The 9,394-nt window shown below is 37.6% G+C and overlaps 1 protein-coding gene across 2 annotated transcripts in view; it reads left to right on the top strand.

Annotated features, from left to right (window-relative positions):
• The first annotated feature begins 3,746 nt into the window (after nt 1-3,746).
• Nucleotides 3,747-9,394, top strand: part of LOC306657337 (guanine nucleotide exchange factor VAV3-like) — a 110,673-nt gene continuing 105,025 nt past the window's right edge. The window contains exons 1-2 of one of the 2 annotated variants that reach the window (XM_079133251.1): nt 3,750-4,026; nt 9,099-9,144. The gene's annotated coding sequence lies outside the window, so the exon portion shown is untranslated. Of the gene's footprint in view, nt 4,027-9,098; nt 9,145-9,394 lie in introns of both variants that reach the window. The other variant, XM_079133252.1, reaches the window with a different exon arrangement.

Raw genomic sequence — 9,394 nt, 5'->3', positions numbered from 1 at the left:
CTCATTTATAAATACTATTACATATTTTAGCATAAGAGATAAACTTTTAAAGTACAATTTTATTTCAGCCACTTGGCATTACATCACATTCCTTTTACATGAACTGAGTCTTGATCATTAATTTCATAACCAAAAATGAATTTAGTTCTGCATAATAGTTCTCTACAACATCTGTATAAATTAGTCTTTTTTTTTTTTTAACTCATTGAGACATTTTTTATATTCCAGAGTAGTTATTATTCCTTCCATTTCACTATTTGGGTCAGTTCAATGATACATTAATAATTATTAAAGTGAATTGGAAACTGTTACATGGTTGGATTCCTTTAGAGCTCCTGAAAGACTTAAAATCAAAGCCTCTTTCCAACTATATTTATGGCTTATGGTTTGCTTATTTTTTTTTCTTTCCAAAACATTGCTGTAGATCTGAATAATGAATATAGCATTTGTGCAAACTGCCTCCAAAATTTGATCAATCCAACTTTCATCCTTTAGTTTATGTTTCACAGAAAGTAGCACATTAGCCATGATGGCAAGGCACCTCAATAGCTATACAGGTAATTAGTTTTCTGTGGCCCCTTTTGTGACAACCCCTCTGGTAGACATGATTTGTTTAGTCTTGAGAAATAGAACTTCAGATAAGAGACAAAGCAAATCGTGTAATAATGTTATGAACTGAGAGCCCCCTTGTATTGGAGAAACAAACATAGCAGGACTGAATTTTGTCTTTAAACAAGGAGAATTGTACAACGTGAGTGTAAAGCTGCAGTAGAAATCATTCTTTTATACAAATACTCACACTGAGCTTTGCTGGCCTTGAAGGTGGAGCTCTGCAATGGCTCCCAGCACCTTGGTACACCACTTCTCAGAATTACATTAAGCCAGTTGGGACATGATGAAAAAATGCAAGGTATAAACCCCTTGAGGGCCTGTGAGTCACCATCTAGAAAGGTCTTGAAAGGGTAAGGACATTTTATAGTTTGATCAATAGGAGCCTGAGAAGTAGGCTGCAGGGTAAAAGACAAGTTGAGGATTTAAAACTTAGAAACTTGAAGAATTGAATTACTATCCTAAGAAAGTTCCCAGGAGAAAAAAGAGAGAGACAGAAAGCGGGAGGGCATTTTTCATCAGATCTCAACCTGCAATCTGTATTCTAGGTCAGAATTCAGCCAAAGAAGTTTGATGATACTCAGCCCTTGCTATCCCAGATCAGATGCCAACACACAGAGTTTTCAAGAAATCCAAGTGCCCCCTCATAGTAGTTTTGGATACATATTGAGAGGAAGTAAAAGATGGGGTTGTGGATTTCAAATTAGATCAACTTTCCATAGAACATGTAGAAAAAGCACTTTTCTGTTTGTTCTCCAGTCAGAATGAACTTTCACTTTTTACTTTGAAATATATAAGTCATAGGGTTACAATTTGTTTTTCCTGTCTTTCAAACTTTAATGTCAGTTACCCCAGCTATTGCACTGGATGGTAATGGGACTGTAGATTGCATTCATGAAAGAGGTGGTCCAGTTTGATGGCATGGCCACTGTTGGAGTTCAAAAGAATTATGAACTCAGAGAAGATTCTAAAACCAGAGCCCTACCATGAGATGTGACTGCATAAAACTCAGGCTTTCATGAGCTGCTATTTATGTGAGCTACCCAGCAAGAGCCCACCAGCATGCTGGCTGTAGGTGCTAAGTCGTTGAAACAATGGGCCTTTGTCTAGGCAGTAGGGTAAATGTATGGCCATGAGAAGGGGAGTAATGGCAGAATAAGAAGGAGTCAGGCCCTTGGAGTTGTAGTCAGAGCCAGGATGAAGCCCCTATCCATTTTTCCTACCTGGATTACACAAAGGTAAGCGTCATGTGGAGTAGTTCTCAGTGCATCCATCAGAATTCAGAGGAAAGATGATTCTCTTGATGAGATGCCAAAAGAAGGAAAGTAAGAGTTGGTGAGAGGGGGAGAAATGAAGGAGAGGAGGATGAAGTGAGGTGGTCCGCCCAGTCCAGGGTGTTCTTTAGTTGGTATCAACCTCCCTCCATACCTTTGCCTGAACTATGCTCTCCTGGACTCCATAATTGATCCTCACTCATGCCAGAAGCTGAATAGGGTGCAGCCAGTCCCTACACAGCAAGATTTGAGGAAAAAACTGCCATCCCTTCTTCTCCCCAATGAGCACCAGAGAACCCTCATGAAGTCTGATATGGAGCTACCTCATGAGGCAATCATAGTTTTTATGCACAAATAAACACATTGAAAACATCTTGTAAAAACCTTACTTCACAGGACATAAAACCCTTCTATGCAAAGAGTGAGGACAGAAAGGATATTTGGGATGAGATTAAGATGTATGTTCATTTGTAAACACTGAACCCAAAAGGTCTGAGAATTCTCATTTTAGAGGTCACCTAGAAATATCAAAGCTTTCCTGAGTGTCCTTGATATGGTAAGTTAAACTCCCACTCCTGTTTGGTGCTTCTTCCAGCGTCTGATTCCTGGTTTGTAAACTCACCAGAATAAGAAGGTAGTTAGTTCTGTCCTGTAATATAGAGGTCTTTCAGGGAAAACCAGTGAAACAGGTATCACAGCTGCCCTGTTAAGAACCCAAGTTCATTTTGAGTTGAGGTTCACCAACTTTTAAAGACCCTCTTTCCAGCCAACCTGCTTAGGCAGTCTTTCTTCTGGAACTTTGTATGTTTCTAATGGCGAGGAAAAATAAGAAGTGAAATAGCTTTTTCTCCAGGAATACTTCTTTATAAAGGCTAATTCCAGGCTAGCAAAATGCCTTCATAGAAGAAAGTCAGTCATTTGTGAAAGCTAGGAGAAAGGGGGGGATTGAAATTGACAAAGGGATGTGGCTTGCCTCTAGAAAGGTGACTTTCTACCCACGGATCTTCCGTTTCCATTAATCTGGAGTGGTACTTTAAACAAAAAAACCAAAAAATAAACAAAACACAACAAAAAAAAACCCCAACCAACCTCCTGTTCCAGGTCTCAGGCAGTCTTCCTATGCAGAGCAGCAGCTGGGTGTCTGGAAGGAGTTTTTCATGAACTCTGGCTGGGGGCTTCCTGCAGTGTTCCCACTTAAGCCTCCCCTTCCTCTCCTGGTATCTTTCTGTGGCATCATCTATTTTCAAATTCCTTCTTTAGAGGATTGCTTTGGATGGGAAAATACTGTGTGGGCTCACAGTGTTGTGGGGTTTGAGCTTGTCCTGGAGAACTTATAACATGTAGGTGGTTCCCTAGGTGTGAGGAAAGGAAGCACAAGGACCGTCCACCAGTTTCCAATGTACTATGTGTGCTCTTACTCTCTGAGGGATCCTTGGTCCTTTGACCAGATTGCTCATCTGTAGGTCCCAGGCTGTTATAACTAGTAATCAATTTCAGGAAACTGACATGTAGTAAAGAGATGTTACTACTATTTGTAGAGATGTACATTAATGATGAAGGAAAACGAGCATTGGAATCATATCCTGATTCAATTTTTAATTTACATCTTTAAACCAAACTGCTTTATTGAAACCCAAGATTAAAATAAAGATTGTAAGCCATGTTAATGGGAAAACCTACATATGAATGCTGTACTGTGTTAAGTTTGCCATGGTTATAAATAGTGCAATACCTTACAACTAGTGTTAAGATTCTTACAAGGTGCGTTTGAAAGAAAAGTTTGCATCTAGCTGTCATGCATATAATTTAGTACAAGCCTTGTTTTAGAGAATTTTATGTGGTTGAATTGACATTGCTAATAAACAATTGAAAAAGGTAAGCATAACCTAGAAGTCATTTAGAACTATGAGTCACTTTCCTGACAAGCCAATAAGGTAAGAGAGCCCTGGTTGCAAAACAATTACTAGCCCAGCCTGAGGGACCCTGGAAATATATTACAGGGATCAGTTAAGAAAACAAAGCAGCAGTGTTTTGCCACGCTGCAGAGAACAAGCTAAGGTTGCTAACCCAAACCAAACAACTTTGCACTGACAATGCCAATTTTACATTTGTTTCAGAACAAGGGCCGCTCAAACCACCAGAGGTAAGATTAACATTTAAAAATTTTATATAAACTTTGCATTTCAAGTTATTTGCTAACTTAAGCAGGCTTGTACAATGTTAAATGTGCCTTTTAAAATGAATAGGAACAAAAATGGAGGGAGTGACCAGATAAATGCTTGTGAGTGCAGATCAGAGGCTTGTTCACCTCACTGTTGTAGGCCTGGGGTCCAGGGACAGTGTGAATGCTTAGACTAGCACTGTGTGTGAAATACAATACTTGGTGCAGAGGGAAAGGTGAGCTTTATCCTAGGAATTTGGTAGACTTTCCCCTATCATGAAATGTATGCTGCCCCCATCTTTGCCAGTACTGAAAGTTCTGATGTTGTTCACCTAAGGATATGGTTTTTATATTTCTTGTAGTTTTCCATTTGAGCACAAATGTGATTATTGTTATGTCCTATTGATAAAAATCAAGATCTGATAACATTTTCATGTGGATTTATGCAATCTCCTAATGACAGAAGTATGTGATCCTTGTTACCTCTCAGAGTAAAGTAACTTTTAAAAAAAACACAAAAACACAAAAGAATGAAAAAATATGGCAGTTTCCAGACCACCATGGAATCACAGCCTTAGCCTTCAACCAAAAGTAATAAAATGTTCACCTGACTCCCCAAAATACCATAGCAAAAGTTTTTGTTGTTGTTGTTGTGTTCATTTGTTTGAGGGTGCTGGGGATAAACCCAGGGACTTTGTGTTGCTAGGCACTTTACCACTGAAATATACCCCCAGCCCCATAGCAAAATCTTTTAAAAAATACCGTAGCAAAGTAAATATAAAATGTGTATGATTAGTACATTAAAAAAAAGTAACCCAAAATTTTCAGAAAAGAATGACCACACTCTTTATCAAATTATTTTAACATGTACCAATTCTCTTTCTAAAAGTGCTACCAGTTCCTAGCACTGAGAAATAAAAAAACAATAGAAGTGTTATACTATTAGTATGTTTGTAATAAGCTATTACTTATATAGTTGGCAAAGAACAACAGGATGTATATCACCTGAGTTACTTTTTCCTCTTCTGTATGAGCACATGGTTGCACAGGTAGAGTCTTAAGAGTGTGACAGCAAGAAGCTCCTGCTAGATATAGCTCTTTATGTCTGTTGAGTGTGCTTTAGAATCTGGAGTCTAGATCAAGGAACGCATAACAAGATAGCCAGTAATATTTAAAAAAAAAATAGGCCACAAGTTCTTTTAGGGTGAAATAAATTTACCAAAATTCCTTTTAGTATTTCATGGACAGGAAGGCTCTTCATCAGTGTGTCAGGGTCTCTGGACAGAGCCGATGATCTGGCCAAGCAGCCTTCTTTCATTATTCTGCTCTATTCTTAGATTGTTGAGACAGACTTGTAGAGCTCTGAACTTTGACTCACTGTTACTTAACATTTATCCTAGTCGGCATGTGTATTATTTTTTTCCAAGGAAAATGGTTTTCATTTCATTTTAATAAGGTAATGTGAAGTGAGTGTATTTATAGCAAGAAAGTGCTAATAAGAAGTGGTTAATAATTTTCACATATTAAAATAATTTTCTCAGGTACTTTTATACTCTTAAAATGACACATAAGCCTATTAATAAAAAGAATTAATTTTCATGTTTATTTTTTTTTAATGTGGTATCAGGTAGCATTAGGTTTTTTAGTGACTTGCTTAACTTTTGAATATAAAAAGTGTGTTTTTTTTTATTTAAAGTGTGACTGTACTGAGAATCTCTACTTTTCTGGAGGAGGAACATAGTGAGCCCTCATGCCAGCCAGTATACTTGGAAACCTTAGATGGTTCAAGGGAGAATTGTAGCAAAAAGAACATTAGGAAGCATCTTTTCACCCCATAACAAATAAGTTCACTTTCAATAACAAATGTTCCTCCCCCAAGTTGATGATGAAGCCCTTCTAAAGTTCTGTGATTTTTTAATTCTTTTCCCCTCTGAGGACCGTCTTTCTCTCCTTGAATTGGTTGAGAGTTTTCTTCTGTGTCTCCTTGAAGAGCATGATTGTGAATTTTTATTTTAATTTCACATTTGGTTCTCAAGGTAGGTCAGTTTCTGATAGCCACAGGATCCGTAGGCTCCATGGCCACACCCTCTCTGGCGTGGCCCTCAGGATCCCTCCAACTTCAAATTTATCATTTTACACCTATTCAGCTACTTTGAATCTACCCCTTAATGCAGGTTAAGATAGAAGAACCAAATTTCAGATACCAAAGGAAGATTTGTTTATTTTGTTGGTAAATCCAACAGAGAGAATTAGTCTTTCCCCAAAAGAGGCAAGAAGACAAGAGATTTTTAGATAACAAGACATATTTTTTAAAGGCAAAATATTAGGTAATGAAGCTAGAAATAATTACAAGTACTTATAAAATGAGATTTGTTCCTCACCCCTTCAAGGTAGATCAAAGGAGATCGAGAAGGCACTAAAGACCAATTCTCATGGTCTCATGGGGCTGTAACTGAGAGATCCTGGGGTGGCTAGTACATATGCCCTTCTCTCATTCCCTTTCTTATTGGGGACAAGGGCCTGTCCAGCCTGGCCTAGGGCTTTTTGAAAATACAGGTCTGTGAGGAAAGTCTGTGGGACAGGGATGACAGAATGACTGTTGAGTTTTATTTTTTAAATTGTTTAATATATTCCATGTTTTTTACTTTTTAGGTGCTTTGAAAGTATAATAAATTTCAAACTCTTGTCAATTTACTTCATCTCAGGAACTGATATTCCCCTCTATTTTTGAAACTTATTTAACACATAGTTCATTTCTCTGCCTACTTTTCCTGCAGAAAAGTTGTTTTCTAGGTGACTGATTTTCAGTGACTCTTCAGGAGAAAGAACTTGAACAGTGAGCAAGCTGGGCACACTGATGTGTGCCCATGTCCCTGTTACTCAGAGGCTGAGGCAGGAACATCCCTTGAGTCCAGGAGTTTGGGCCTGCCTGGGCAATATAGCAGGACCCTGTCTCAAAAACAAAAGAAAGCAAAATAAGTAAGGCAATAACAGGACAAGAATATATCCTTCAGGTGAATTTACACATTCAAAATTCTATGAAGTTAATGATGTGATAATAAATTACCATTTAATAAGTCTTACTATGTGGCAAGAACCATTCCAAGCACTTAAGGTAATTAACTCACTTAAGTCTCACCACCAACACTGTGAAGTAGATGCTATTATTATCCCCGTTTTGTGGATGAAGAAACTGAGGCAAAGAGATGTACTGAATTTGCACTTAGTTTTATTCTCTAATCTGAGTTCTAATCTGTGTAAAAGAGAATTTACATTCTCTTTTTTCACATTTTAAGTTTACAGTTTCTAAATAGTGCTGGTTTAGGGATTCTAGAACTCAGACCCAAAGGTTGAATTTTTTTCTTGCAGCCTGAGCACTTTGATAAGAAAGAATTTGGAATATCAGAAGAAAGACAGTTTTCTATTGTACATTAAGAAGGTGGCATGGTACAAGAAAAGTAAATAGTGGCAAGATAGCCATCATTGTGTATATTCCTATAGCAAATGTAGTCAGTTGTATTGTCCTTTCTATGGGAAGTCCAGGGATTTTGTAAAATGTCAGATAGAATGAGTTTTTCCTTTGAAAGCAGTTTTCTTTCATGCTGTTGGGTATGAATCTGTCACTACCGGGCTTCCACTTTATGTGCACTGGCCACCAAGAGGCCCAGAGCAGCATTTTCTTCTCATAGAGACTCTTTATATTATAGTTTTTCCAGTACAGCTATCCATCGTGCTCAACAGAAGTTAATGCTCACTTTAATGATCCTATTTGTCTTTTAAAAAATCCGTTTTGAAAGCAGTTACAGTAAAAACAAAAATTACATTTTTAAAAGTTTCTCCAGTTTTTTTCACTTGTGTCTGAGAGTCCGCTGGATTTGGCTTTGAGGCCCTTTGGAAGGCTCAAAGACCCTGTTTTCAACCATTTGACTTGTGAGTAAAAAGCAACATCATAAGGAACCATGAGAAAAATCCATGGCTAATGTGTACTTAGCAAAGCCAATGTGCTCTGAATGAAACCAAGTTTCCACACACAGGCACAAAACCCAACATGCATAAAAAGAAAATTGCTTTTGTGAAAATCTGAATTATATGGTAGTCATAGACTCAGCTTCTCATCCAGTTGTATAATAAAAAGTGAAAAATCAAGTCCTTAATTAGTGAGATTACTATAGTTATTAGGTGAGAATGAATTTAATGCTTGTGAAATCAAATGTGTAATCATGCATTTCAAAAATTTAAAATCTCTTTCATTTTGAATCTTATCTATAATTTTTTATAATGCACAGTTTTTTTTTAATGGATTCCTTTTCTATAATAAGAATTCACTTTCATGGCTTCAGAGTTGCCTGCCTGTTTTGTTTTATTTTGTTAAAGTATTCAGATACAGCTGGTCCACAGTTAAAACACTAGATCATTTGAGTGTTGGCTAAAATCAGAGCTTCAGAACTTTGTTTTGAGGTTGCATATCTTCTTCTTTCTCTATTCTGTCAGGCCTCAGAAAGAGGAGTTAGAGTTTTAGCAGATCAATTTAAAACTATTGCTCATAGAACTTTTCTAAGAACATTTTCCAACCCCAAATGGCTGCCCAGGTTTTGTTCTCCTATTTCCTATAGTCACTGTAATTAAACAAACAAACAAACAAACAAACACACACAGTATCTAGAATAGGCACACAAAAGTATTTCTTTTTCTTAGAGTCATATCAATGACTTGTCAAATGTAATGATGTTTTCTGGGCATGCCCCTGTAATCCCACCTACTCTGGAGGCTGAGGTAGAGTGATCACAAGTTCCAGGCCAGCCTGGACAGGACAGCAAGACCCCTCTCAGAGGGAGTAGGAGGTAGAATGATGTTCAAATGAAGCCTTATTGCAGAAATTAAAAGAGTTAAATAATAAAAACAAACTTTAAGACCACATTCAAATTTAGTCATGCTTTTAATTGGAAAAAATGCAGCATTTGTTGAGCTTCTAGAATGTCAGAGGTAATGTAATTCATAATGCTAAATCACCAATGCATCTTTGTTTTGCTTTGTTTTACCTTTCTGGGCAGAAGAAACGGACCAATGGACTCCGAAGAACTCCCAGACAGGTGGATCCAGGTGTGTTTCTGATGATATATCCTATAATGACTTCAGTTAAGGAATTGCTATAGAAAGTCAGGTATATTCTTGGCCTTTGTTCCTCACAGCTTGGTATATACTGTGTGACCAGGAGGTGAAGTTCTAAAGTGTAAATCATTCACATGATGAGTAACCCTAGTACCACACTCTTTCCACAATCAGCAGTTGGGCTGGTTATTTGCTTACTGAACCACCTCAGGGTGCCTGGCTAATGCTAACCTACCCAGGT

The sequence above is a fragment of the Sciurus vulgaris genome (genome assembly GCF_902686455.1).
Source record: "Sciurus vulgaris genome assembly, chromosome: 1".
Classification (NCBI taxonomy): Eukaryota; Metazoa; Chordata; class Mammalia; order Rodentia; family Sciuridae; genus Sciurus; species Sciurus vulgaris.
The sequence above is the reverse complement of the archived record's forward strand: the minus strand, read 5'-3'. Positions and strand labels throughout refer to the sequence as shown.